Raw genomic sequence first — 13,403 nt, 5'->3', positions numbered from 1 at the left:
CAGGCTGCCACTTCCACAGGTTCTGAGTTGGCATTAGAGCTGAGACCTACTTGTCATTCTGGCTCTAACAGGACAAAGACAAAACACCAAAAGCAACAGACTGGAACTAATCCCTCTACCTTCCAGGGGAGTAAAAGGCTTCTCGCCTCCACTGCTCCTACCCCTCCTCCAAAACCCATTTTCATCACAGCAAGAGCTTAGAAGGGATTTCTAAAAGAGAAGACACTGCAAAAAATATTGACCTTGTTTTTAATGATGATATGAGGACTAGGGCCCATGCTGGGAGGTATCCCATGCTCACGGATAATGGTGAATTAGGAACCAATAGCTCAGCAGCAGCTGGACTGGAAAGATCTAATCCTGAAGTCAAGGTAAACTAGGATGCACAGCCAGATTCTTCACTTTATATACGGTCATGCATTCCTTATCCATTCTGAGAAATGCGTAATTAGGCAAGTTCATCACTGTGCAAACGTCAGAGTGCACTTACACAAACCTAGATGGTATATATAACCTCCAGCACAACTAGGCTATATGGGATACACTGTTGCTCCTAGGCTATAAACCTGGATAGCATGTTACTGTCCTGAATGGTAGGCAACGGTAACACAATAAGTATTTGCATATCTGTAGGTATCTAAACCTAGAAAAAGTAGAGTAAAAATACAGTACAGAAGACAAAAAATGGTAGACTTATACAGGCCACATACCATGAATGGAGCTTGCAGGACTGGGAACTGCTGTGGGTGAGTCAGTGAGTCCGTGATGAGTGAATGGGAAGGCCTAGGATGTTACACGACTGTAGACTTTATAAACACTGTATATGTAGTCTACACTAAATTGATTTTTTAAAATAAAGTTAATCGTGCTGCAACATTACAATGGCTATAGGGTCAGTAGGTGAGGAATATTGCAGTTCCATTATAATCTCATGGGACCATTGTGGTGTATGTAGTCCATGGTTGACTAAAACATCGTTGCAGCACATGACTGTATAACCTTCCTTGGACAATCTCCTAGCACTTTTTGATTATTTATTTATTTAAGATGGAGTCTCACTCTGTTGCCCAGGTTGGAATGTAGTGGTGCGAGCTTGGCTCACTGCAAACTCCACCTCCCAGGTTCAAGCAATTCTTGTGACTCCCCTTCCTGAGCAGCTGGGATTACAAGTGCATGCCACCAGGCCTGGTTAATATTTTTGTAGAGATGGGGCTTCACCATGCTAGCCAGCCTGGTCTTGAACTCCTGACCTCAGATGATCTGCCCTCCTCGGCCTCCCAAGTGCTGGGATTACAGGCATGAGCCACAGCACCTGGTCTCTCCTAGCACTTAAGAGAGAGCATATGCATGAATGTGAGCGCCAGCACTGCCCAGTGGAAATAGACTGCAAGCTGTGTATGCAAGTTAAAATTTTCTAGTAGCCACATACCATACAAAGAAACAGATGAAATTAACTTGAATAATATGTTCTTTCACCTAATATATCCAATTATCATTTCAATATGTAAAAAATACTAGCAAGGCATTTTAGTTCTTTTTCTAAGTCTTTGAAATCCGGTATCTATTTTACAGCAGATTTCAATTCAGATACTAAATTTTCAGTACAGATACTTGATCTGTATTGAGATTTCACAAAAATTTACAGTTGAAAATACAGATCCCGCATACCGAAGTTCGAAACATTCCCAAATATTTTCCCACAGCTAAAATGAGAGTTGTTTCAAAACTTAAATCAATGAGAATCAAAATGAAAAGTTCAGTTCCTCAGTTGCACTAACCACATTCCAAGCACTCGGTGGCCACCTGCGGCTGGCGACCACTGCATTGGTGAGCACAGTCTGGACCCTGTGTCGGGGAGGGCTCTCCCCAGCCTTGGGCAGATGCCAGCCTCCCATCGGAGCTCCTGTGACTTGGCTTGGTTTCGGGGATCCCAGGGACTGGCTCCTCTGAGCACTCTTTCAGATCTGTCACCTTATGCCCAGTTTTCCTCTCTGCCAGGGACTTTTCTTGGGATCTCTGGTTGGCCTGCCCTCAGCTTTGCCCCAGCACTGGCCTTCGGATCTCCAAGCTCCATAGGCCTTGAGCTAGCCCATCCTTACCTTGCTGTGAGTCCCAGCCCCAGAGCCCTGGCCCCGGTGTGGTTCAGGCACCCTGCATTGTCTGGAAGAGGTAGTTGGGTGATGCTGTGTTCTCTGGTATACAAAAAAAAAAAAAAAAAAAACTGGAGTCGGCAATCTTGGGGTACATCCAGCGATGAGCCATTTCCCATTGTTGTTTTGGGAGAAGGCCCTTGCCGTGTTCATGCCCCCACAAGGCACCACCAAGACTGCACTCACACATCACCGTGGGTAGCCTCTGCTTTCCACTTGGAGAAGCGCTTTGGCCTGCTGCTCCCTTGCCTTCCCTGGTCCTTGTGGTGTGTTTACCCTGACCTTTGGTTCTCCTTCTTCATCCGGCCTCCAGGTTGGTGCAGTATTTGTGGGGGCTGTGCTCAGTCCTGACTGCTTCGCCCCTTCAAACCACCAGATCCCCAGCAAGCCATCACTAGGCGATCACATGTTCTTTCTCCCTGAGCCCCAGGCTGCACTTCCCCCCATCCCTGGGATAATACCCCAAGCCTCCCACACTCCCTGCATTTCCCTACCCAGTGAGAACTTCCACAGGGAGGGGAAAAGATGACTTCCAAGCAAATAATCAGGTCACAGACGTGTGAGGCATCAGAAGCGGAGCCCCCTGGAGCGGACCGCTCACCTGGCAACTTTGGAAGGCAACTCGGGTTGCCTCAGTGGGCTGTGGCAGCCCAAGGCCAGCTTCCCTTACTTGACATGAAAGATCTTGAAGTAACAGAAGACCTCCCCTACAGTTTGTTTAAAGAAGCTGCAGGCAGAGCTGCTGTGAGAAGATGAAGAGATGAAAATCTGAACTTTGACAAGCAGCATCTCACAGGGTGTGACTGCCAGGGGATTGGAACTGTGTATGACCCAAACCACAGAAAAAAGGTGCCTGCAGCTTGCCAGAGACACATGACGCTGTGTCATACCAGTCACCTGGGCAGTGGGGGAGCCACTGAACCTCAGAGGACATACCTCACACGGGCCCGGCAGAGCTGTCTGCCTCCTGAGGGCAGCCCCTTTTATCCACTGCCTGCCCAAAAAACAGCTGCACAGTGCCCACTCCCGCCCAGCAGTGACTACCCGCCCCACACGAGTGCCTGCTCTGTGTCTCAGGAAAGGCCCCGGAAAAATTCAGCCTGCAGGGGGTCTGCTTGAACAGAGGAAAAGCTGTGGGGAGGGGCAGGGATTCCAAGTTCCTGCATTGCCAGAAAACAATTTCCAGAGTCCCAACTGTACCAGAAGAGAACACCACAAACCAGACAAGGAGACAAAGGCGGGTTTGATCAGGTACCACCATTCAGAGGAATTCTCCATCCCACACAAAACTCTCCCTCCAGACAGAGTCCTCCCCAGCCTGCCCCACTCCAATATTTCAACAAGGGCTCCATTATCTTTTCCCTTTCACATCGCTTAGGGCACCAGCACCCTCCACCAGCCTCACATCACACACTACGCCCCCCACGCATACATCATACACACACACACACACACACACACACTCTACATACACAGAAACCCCACATCTCACACATCACACATATACACAAACCTCACACATCACACACACACTACATACACACAAACTCTACATCACACACACCACACACACACAAACCCCACACATTATATATACACCACACATACCATACACCCCCCCACAAACATATAACACACATACATACAAACCCCACAAATCACACCCACACACTACATACACACAAACCTCACCTCACACACACCACACACACACAAACCCCACACACCACACACACACTACATACACACAAACCTCACATCACACAAACCCATACATCATATACACACCACACATACCACACACACACCCACACACACACAACATATAACACACATACATACAAACCCCACAAATCACACACACACACTACATACACACAAACCTCACATCAAACACACCACACACACACAAACCCCACATACCACACAATACACTACATACACACAAACCTCACATCAAACACACAAACCCCACACATCATATATACACCACACATACCACACACACACCCCACACCCCACACACAACATATAACACACATACATACAAATCCCACAAATCTCACACACACACTACATACACACAAACCTCACATCACACACACCACACACACACAAACCCCACACACCACACAATACACTACATACACACAAACCTCACATCAAACACACCACACACACACAAACCCCACACACCACACAACACACTACATACGCATAAACCTCACATCAAACACACAAACCCCACACATCATATATACACCACACATACCACACACACAACCCACACCCCACACACAACATATAACACACATACATACAAATCTCACAAATCACACACACACACACTACATACACACAAACCTCACATCACACACACCACACCACACACACACAAACCCCACACATCACACAAATACCACACACAACCACATACTACATACACAAACACAAACCCCACACATCATACACACCAGACACACAACACATACACATACCACACACACACACTACACCACACACACACACAAGCCCCATATATCACACACACATCACACGTTCCACACATACCCATACAACACAACATACACACTACACATACACATACCACAAACGCCACACACCACACATACCACACACAACACACATTGATCCCACATTATAAGGAAATGAAGTGTTCCAAGACACAGAACATTTTCCAACGAACCTACACTTACCTCCTTAAGAACCAACACTTTTATACATACACATATCCTGGAAGGGAAAAAAGTCTTAAAAAAAGAAAAAAGAACCAACACTAACAACTAAATTTGAGCATCTTGCTGGAAAATTTTCTGAAATGAATGACACAGTTCCCTGATTTACCAAGCCTGTGCACCGAGTAGAATTTATCACTTCCTGATGATTCAGGGATGGATTTCTGAGCCTATCTTTACCACAGTCTGCAAGGCCTAACGGTCTGGCCTCTACCATGGGCAGTTTTCCTCCTGCTCCAGCTGCCCCTCTAAGCACACACTCTCCGGGGATGGTGCCCTGGCCTAGGCTGTCTGGAACACTATCTCCCTAGAGGTCCGCATGGCTCACTCTCTCCTTGCATGCCAATGCCATCTCCAATGAAGTCTTACCAGAGGCCTTTCCTGGCCATCCTTTTGCCATCTTTCTGCCCCCTTATGCTGCTTTACTTTCGTAGTATTTGCCACCACCTAATATATCTTTCTCTGTTTATTTTCTGCCTCTCCCCACTAGAATATGAGCCCCTTGAGAGCTCGGATTTTACCTGTTTTGTTATTTCCAGGACTGTAACAGTCCTAGAACATAGTACGTGCTCAGTAAATAATTGTCAAGAGAATGAATAGATGCTGCCTTCAGCATTCTGATCTTGTGTGTATGTGGAGGCAGGAGGGACCACTCCTACCTCACACAGCCCTTCCTGGCTAGGCCTTTGCTGTCAGCTGTCACTTCTCAGTGTGTCAGCAGCTCCTAGCAATTCCCTCATCTTGCTTCATCCAATCTACTATATTTATAACCTAGGAAAACTGAAAGTTGCCAGGAGATGACCAAACCCCTGAACTACTAAAATCAGTTGTTATGAATAATGTTAATTTCCAGACTGTGGCCTACGGGCAATTCCATGCCTGTCTTCTGAGTAAAGTCCACGGGTGTTGTGGCTATTTATGCTCTGCAAAGGGGTCTTTGTAGCTTCCTTCTGGTCTTCCGAGATTGTTGAAATATCTGAAGTCTATTTGTAGACACTTCTGCATACATGCCTGTGTGCATTCTCAGACACACTCACAAATATCTTAGGCTTCTAGTACAGCAGGCAGGGAGCTGCGTAGCTCCATCAGACAGTGTTTCAAGGGAAGAGAAAGGGGAAGGAGGAGGGCCAGTTTATTCCTTACGAGAATTTAAAGGTTACAGCCCTTCTCAACACATGTGGTCGAGGTCTCTGTACACCTCACCCTCTGGTCTTAGTCTCCTTAATTCAAGCACTATCAAGACTTAAGCCCTGGCTGAAGGCCACCTCACTTTTGTGTGAGAAGTTCAACAAAGTCCAAGATGATTTCAGCTGATAGGGACCTCCGACATCCTGTAGTTCAACCCTCACCTGACAGATGAGGAAACTACGGTCCACAGAGTCGAAGTGACTCACCTAAGGAAACACAGTCCCTTGAGGGCAGGGCTGAGCCTAGAAGTGGGATCCCTTGGACTTCATTCACATCCTCTCTCCATTCCCTCTCTCCATCCCCTGCTGACAGCCAACATCTGTTTCCATCCTGAGCCACTCCATTCTGCCTGGCCCATCTAGGGGCCTAGGAAAATCCTGCAACAGCACAATTCACATGAAGGCATGTCACCTGCCTCTGAACTCTGAGACAATGTTGTCCCTGCTCTACACAGAGCCACACCTCACTTTGTGAAACATTAAGAAAGAGGAGCTGGTGCTCTTCAGTGAAACGCGAAGTTATTCCTAACGGGTCTGGAAAAGTGGGAAGGCAGTACCTGGGCAGACCTGCCTCAATGCTGCCTCAAATTTTGCCTGAGCCTTATCTTCCCTACATAATATGATCGACAAGCTTCTTCCAGTTGCCCCCACTTTCCCAAAGTACCTCTGGCCTGCCACTCCTGTCTGGTGTGAAATGTTCACAAAAGTCCCCTGGGTGACCATACTGTCTCTAGCCAGATACAGTTCAAGGGTGCAGCTGAAGTTTAGGGGTGTGGGGAGACAGGCAGGCCAGGGCTGTGGCTTCTCCATAAATATACAGTTCAAGGGCACTGCCAGCCAGCACCGCCCCAGGCAGCAACAGTCAGGGCCCTGGGAGACAGGACAGGTAACCTGGAAATCACACCTGGGTTGGATTGGGAAAATAGAAGTGGAATATGGGAAGGTCAGACTCAAGGTGCCTCCACCAGGCAGAAACACGTATGTAGGCCTCAGTCCTGGGAGAGGAAAGATGCTAAAGACCAGTGCCTCCAACTTTGCAGCTTTGCCTCTGACCAGCCTTGGCTTCCTCTCTCTGTCCTTGCTTGGCAGCTCCAAAGGAACAGGGCAGAGAGGAGTACAGCAGAAGTTATGGATTTCTGTCCTGGGCTGGCCTCAGTGCATGGGGCCCGCCTATTTCCCAGGGTGCAGGGCTCTTGCTGTGCAATAATTGGGCCCTATTTCATGACAGAGAGTCTTTTTTCTCCCTTTCCCGCTGCTGTTGGGTGCACTTAAGGGCCAACGGGGAGTGTGGAGAGAAACCCTGGCCAGCCTTTGGACTGCTCCAATGTTGGATGGTTCTGTGAGAATGTTTTCCTTCTGCTGCAAAGAAATTTCTCTCCCTGTATCTTTCACCTCCTGGCTCCAGTTCTATTCCTTGGAACACTACAGAATAATTCAAATAAGTCTCTTGCCTTTTCTGAAAGTTGGCTCAATGCTAAGTTTTGATGGGGAGTCAGAAGTGTGAGATGCGGTTAAGAAGGTTATACTTTGATTCTGGAGTCAAGAGTGATCTTAAACAGTCATCAAATATGTTTTTAAAACAATTATCTTTATTGGTTTGAACACTGTCATGTCAATGGGTGCTTATTACAGAAAATGTGGGGGTAAAAACCCAAAAGATGGAAGGAGGGATTGCCCATAATCCTGCCTCCCTACTGCCAACATTTTGTTCTGTATAGTTTTTGCATTTTTTTCCCCAACAAATGTTTGTGGAGTGAATACAAAGCAAGGTGCTGATTCAGGTGCCCCAGAAAAGATGCACTGATAGACCAAGCTTGGATCTTGCCCAGAAGATGCTCCAGGGGAAGGAAGACATGAGCCCGGGCTTTGGAGTCAGAAACACCTAGTGTCAGGTGCACTTACTAGTTGTCAGAGCATGAGTAAGCGTGTTTACTCGTATGAGAACTTAACAATGGCACCTATCTCATTAGGTTGTTGAGGGGATTCAGAGAGGTAAGCTTGTAAAACACACAGCATCCAGGTCTCCAATGAATGTTGTCATCATCAACATAACAGAGTATACAGTGATTATGGAGGCTAGACAGGTAAGCTTTCAGAGAAGAGGGACTAAACCACTTGACAACATTTTCAGAGTGGGCTACGCACAGTCGGTGACCATACCAGGCAAGCACACTGATTAACTGAACCGAATTTACTGCCCAAGTATAATCAGCGTTGACTCACGTCTGAAAGCTTGGCTCCTCTGCTTCTCTCCACGTCTGTTTAGCCTCCTGTGTCTTTGCTTTACTGTTCATGGGGAAGGTGCTTAAGGTCTCCTCAAGAAGCAGACAGGGTATAAATCTTCAATCTTGTAACTGTAATGAAGACTTGGCTATAGGCTCCCCTCTGACCTCAGGGAAGCTTCCTCCACTACAGTGAGACAGTCCTGTGGGCAACTCAGTCTGGTCCTGGTCTACCAGCGTCCCCCTACCTCTACCTTAAATGGCATTTCCAGGCCTAAGGGTTTCCTCTGCCTGCAGAGAGGACAAACACAGCCACCAGGGAAGGAAGCCATGCTCCCAAAGCTCTTGGAGCAGCTGGTTGGGGGGAAACACTGTTACAGCACAGAAGTGAAAGACCTGCAGAAGAATGAGCAGCACCCTAAAACTAGTCCTGCGCTCTTGGATCTCTGGCCTTCCAGCAAGGTAACTCTTGGGCTGGCAGCCGACAGTTACCAACAAAGACCTACCCACCCCCAGTCTTTGTTGCCTCTGGGCTGACCCCATGTCCCAGAGGCAGGTCTCGAAATGGCCCAGGAACAGACCCCATTGACAGGAAATCAGGCCCTTTATATCTGAACATTTTTGGCTGGGCACAGTGGCTCACGCCTGTAATCCCAGCACTTTGGGAAGCCAAGGTGGGAGGATCCCCTTGAGTCCAGGAGTTCAAGACCAGCCTGAACAACATGGAAAGACGCTGTCTCTACAAAAATTATAAAAATTAGCCAGGTGTGGTGGCACACACTTGTAGTCCTAGCTATTCAGGATGCTGAGCAGAGGAATTGCTTGAGCCCAGAAGGTTTCAGTGAATCATGACTGTGCCACGGCACTCCGGCCTGGGTGACAGAGTGAGACGCTGTGTCCAAAAAAAAAAAAAAAAAAGAAAGAAAGAAAGAAAAGAAAAGAAAAAAAAGAAAAGAAAAAAATCCAAACATTTTGGCAAAGGGAATTGTGGGTGTTTGTGCTTCTTCCTCCTCACTGTCTTTCTCGAGTGTAGTACCTAAACCAATTAAATACAAAATCACTTTCTGTTATTATATTTAGGCAAATCATATTCCCACAGTTCCAAAATGCACACATTATAAATAAAATATAAATTCTTCTAGATCTTATTAAAGCATCTGCTCTCTGAGAACACTACCAGAAAAGCCATCATTTGCATCCCCTTCTGCTAGGTAAGTGGAGGCTTCCTGCAAGGCCCCAAGAGTTCCTGTGGGACCTTCTCCTGACAGGAGCATGTCCCTCCATAAGCAGAAACTTCACAACACCCTTCAGGAGAACTCCCTTAAAGCCATGTATTTACATCTAGAAATGGAGCTATCTTCTGCTTATCTCAGGATCAACAAACCTTGCAAATGATTGAACTCATCTTCAGCAGACAAAATAACCAAGGTCCAGAGATGTTAAGTATTGTGTCCATGGTCATTCAGCAGTATCCCAATTTCAGGCTAAGAAACTCCGGTTTAACAAAAGTCTTGCCTAAATCTTTCACAATTCTAAACAGGAGACTGTTGACGCAAATGAGTGCACCTATACCGAAAATGAATAGTCTTTTTAAAAAGTGTAAAGTGAAATTCCATGTAACACCTTAGCCTCCCACCCATGCTTGTTAGTGAACTGGCATATGGAAAACCTAAGTCCCAAACCAAAACAACCACAAATGTTCTTCCCAACTGTGAGGACTGAAGACTTAAGACCAGCTGTGTCTGCCCTGCCTCCCAGTTTGGCTGCGGTCCTGTCCCAGCGTGCATCAGTGTAGATTCAAGGGGATGTCCCCAGATCTACTGCCTCGCCCATCAAGTACAGCATAGAAAAATCACAAACCTTGCCACATCGTAAGCAGCCATATAGGGATGGAATCAGTATCTCCCTTTAGCTTTACAGATTCCATAGCCAAATTTTTCACATCAAAATTGGTGACACATGGGCTGACAGCAGGACAGAATATTAAAAATCAAGACCTCCTTGAGAAATCTGGCCATACGGTTGCCATGCCGACACCCTATAATGCCAAACAGGCATCGCCAAGGTCCAGAAGCAACTTGGCTGGCTTCAAATAGTCCAGACATTGTGAAAGCAGAGCTGCCTCCAGGTCCAGGCGCTTATGCAGACCCTCCCTTTCCCAGCTCAGCTCTCTGATTCCCCAAGGGAGTGCTGATGACGCCTGTCTGAATTCGCCAGCCTCTGACAGCAGGGCTAGCCACATCATTCTCTAAGAATCTGAAAATCCACATGCAGCGTCCTGGCCCAACTAGACAGAGAAATGTTTCTGAATAAGTAGTTACCACAAACTGCAGGGAGAAAGTACATCCTCAGCTGCACCTGCCCCTTTTAAGTCGAACAAAGGGTTCTATGCCTGCAGAAGCTTGAACATACATCCCCCTACCTCCTTACTTAGAGCCAGGTTACAGTTGATAATACAATATTAAGGTGATATGACTACAATATAATAATATTAAGCGGATGTGAAGCATTGACTGCTCCCAGAAATGGGTGAGAATCCTATTTCCCTCCTTTAAGAAGCCTTGCTGTGCAGTTTGGGAGGCTGAGGCGAATGGATCACATGAGGTCAGGAGTTCGAGACCAGCCTGGGCAACATGATGAAACTCTGTCTCTATTAAAACTACAAAAATTAGCTGAGAGTGGTGGCGCATGGCTGTAGTCCCAACTGCTCAAGAGGCTGAGGCATAAGAATCGCTTGAACCTGGAAGATGGAGCTTACAGTGAGCAAAGATCATGCCACCTCACTCCAGCCTGGGTGACAGAGTGAGACTCCATCTCAAAAAATAAAAGAAGTCTTGCTGTGTGCATCAATGTGGAGATGCAAGGAGCTTCCAGCATAGTTCCTGCATGCGTTACTTACATTCAGCTGTGAATCACATGGAAGTGAAATAACTGGAAGACAGGAGTACAATGATACAATGCAAGGCAGTTGTCAAAAGTGGTGCATGACTGGGGGGTCAGTGCTGGTGGAACAGGCATCTAAAGCTTAAGAACAAAGAGGGAGCTGGCTGTGCCCCTAAGTGGCCACAGAAGGCTCTGCCACTCCCAGGGACTTCCATCCTCCCTTTCTTCCTGCACCTTCACTTCCCAGCTCCCAGGTATCTCCCTGATACTCCTTCATACTTTAAACTTAGCTTCCCGCTCTGAGACCTTTTCTTACCTGCAGCAAGTCAAACCCTGTGGGAATAAGCATGGACAAGAGGATGTTTACTGGTGATTCTCATGACCTCCAATTCCTATCCCTCAAAATCAGTGCTGAATCCTTCCAGCAGGTCCCCTACACCATTCTGGGAGTCTTGAAAAATGTGAGCGGCCCTCCCAATGGATCTTGCAGGACTCTGGAAGGAGCAGGAGAGAGGTGCATGGGCCAGGTCAGGGTTCAGGTTCCGGGTTCTGAAGCAGAGGCTCTGAGCAGCAGTCCCCTGTGCTCTCTTCCTTCTTCTCCTCCCTGCCCAGCCTCTTTCTCCTCCCCTTCCAACTCAGACCCTCCTCCCATCACCTCACCAGAAAGAGGGACACAGCACTAGGGCTGTTCCTGTCACAGAGTATGAATGTGGCAGCTTGGGCTCCTGGGGAGGAAGCTCCCTGGGGTCTGGAGGCCACTGCTGGTTTGGACAGTTCCAGCTCCAACCTGTCCCTCTGCTCAGATCACAACACTCTGGGGTCTCAGCACAGGAGGCTTTTCCTCATCAGCTTTTAGTCCTGGGAGGACAGCCCAGAAGGGAACAGTGCACCTAATCAGGCTTGCCCCCAGAGAATGCACCCAGACTGGTAACTAGGACAAAACCCACAACCTCACCCCCCACCCCCCAGGTCTCCTCAGGCAAAGCCCTGAAATAATGGTTCCTTTGCAGGGGACTCGGAATCTGGGGCAGGATGGGAATATGACGGGACACTCTCCAGTGAACTTCCCGATATTCCTGGGGTTCAGATCTGCGTCTGGATGCGTTTCTCGGATTCGGCTCCACACAAGCCTCAGCCCTCCGGACCTTGCACCTCCGCTGCAGAGCTCCTCACCCCCCCACCCCCAGGCCCAGATCTTTCCTTGTCGGAATCGCCAAGCTCTCTCACTCCCTTACCCCCGCCCCACTCGGCTCTCCTCTTCCTGGTCCTCATCCGGCCAGGCTGCCCCGCCCTGGTAGGTCTCGAGGGTCGCCCGAGGCTCCCGTCCATCAACCGCCCCTGTCTGGAAGAACGCGCCCGCTCGAGCGCACTCTCGGCGGGTGCCAAAGCCTCCCGCCTCAACAGGTGCCCCTGCCTGACCACACACAGCTGTCACCTGGGGCTCGGACGGAGACAGCGACAGGATCGCCCCCTGCAGGGCGGCTGTGGCTCCGCACGCCCCCGCCCGGGTCCCCAGAGCGCCAAGGGCCCCCGCAGCCCCGCCGCCGCCCCCGCTGTGCCACACCGCCTTTGTTTCCCCGCCCGCTTAGATGTCGCGAGGCTGACTTCATGCAAGGGTATCGCCAAGCTCGGGCGCTGACACTGCCCGCCCACCCGTGGTGGCAGACCCTAATGTTGGGAGTGAGGGACCCGTACAGTGAGAGACCTCTCCCCAACCCAGAGAACTCTAGGGGAGCTGAGTGTCCGCGCCGAAGAAGCGGGTTCAAGTTGACCCGGGCTCAGAAGGGAACTCGAAGCCAGGCGCAGCGCCTAGAGAGCCTTCCCTACGCACGCCCCCACGCGATGTCCTTTGCCCCCAGAAGGCTGGAGAGGGGCTGCGCACTGCCACCTACGCGCTCGGCTGCGAGTGGCTCCCACAGCCCGCTGGCTGCGCGCTGGGCCCGGCAGCCTTCCGGGGCACACGAGGCTCCTGCAGCCCCCAGGCCCCCGGCCCCGGCAGCGCAGAGCCGGGAAAGCCGCCACGTTCCCAGCCGCGCGCGCACGCTGGGCCCACCAAACTTGCAGCACTTTCTCCCAGCCCCCACCCTCTGTCACCCTCCCTTAGTCGGTGCGCCCCAGCCCAGCCGCCCGGCAGAGGTTGCCATAACAACGGGCAGGAATGCTCCAACATATACAAAGCCGGCCCGGCGCAGGGGCACTCAGCCC

General features: G+C 49.3%; 1 protein-coding gene and 1 long non-coding RNA gene across 4 annotated transcripts in view; both read right to left on the bottom strand.

The window, feature by feature from the left end:
• GALNT16 (polypeptide N-acetylgalactosaminyltransferase 16) overlaps positions 1-13,403 on the bottom strand; it is a 96,655-nt gene that overhangs the window by 82,119 nt on the left and 1,133 nt on the right. The window lies entirely within an intron of this gene.
• Positions 7,788-12,485, bottom strand: LOC108533740 (uncharacterized). The gene is made up of 5 exons (XR_001886812.1): positions 12,434-12,485; positions 11,859-12,056; positions 11,515-11,692; positions 9,700-9,881; positions 7,788-8,447 (listed from the first exon to the last, which is right to left on the bottom strand). It is a non-coding gene; the product is annotated as an uncharacterized LOC108533740 (long non-coding RNA).

This window comes from Rhinopithecus bieti, unplaced genomic scaffold, assembly GCF_001698545.2.
Source record: "Rhinopithecus bieti isolate Rb0 unplaced genomic scaffold, ASM169854v2 scaffold_11252, whole genome shotgun sequence".
Classification (NCBI taxonomy): domain Eukaryota; kingdom Metazoa; phylum Chordata; class Mammalia; order Primates; family Cercopithecidae; genus Rhinopithecus; species Rhinopithecus bieti.
This window is presented reverse-complemented; position numbering and strand designations above follow the sequence as displayed.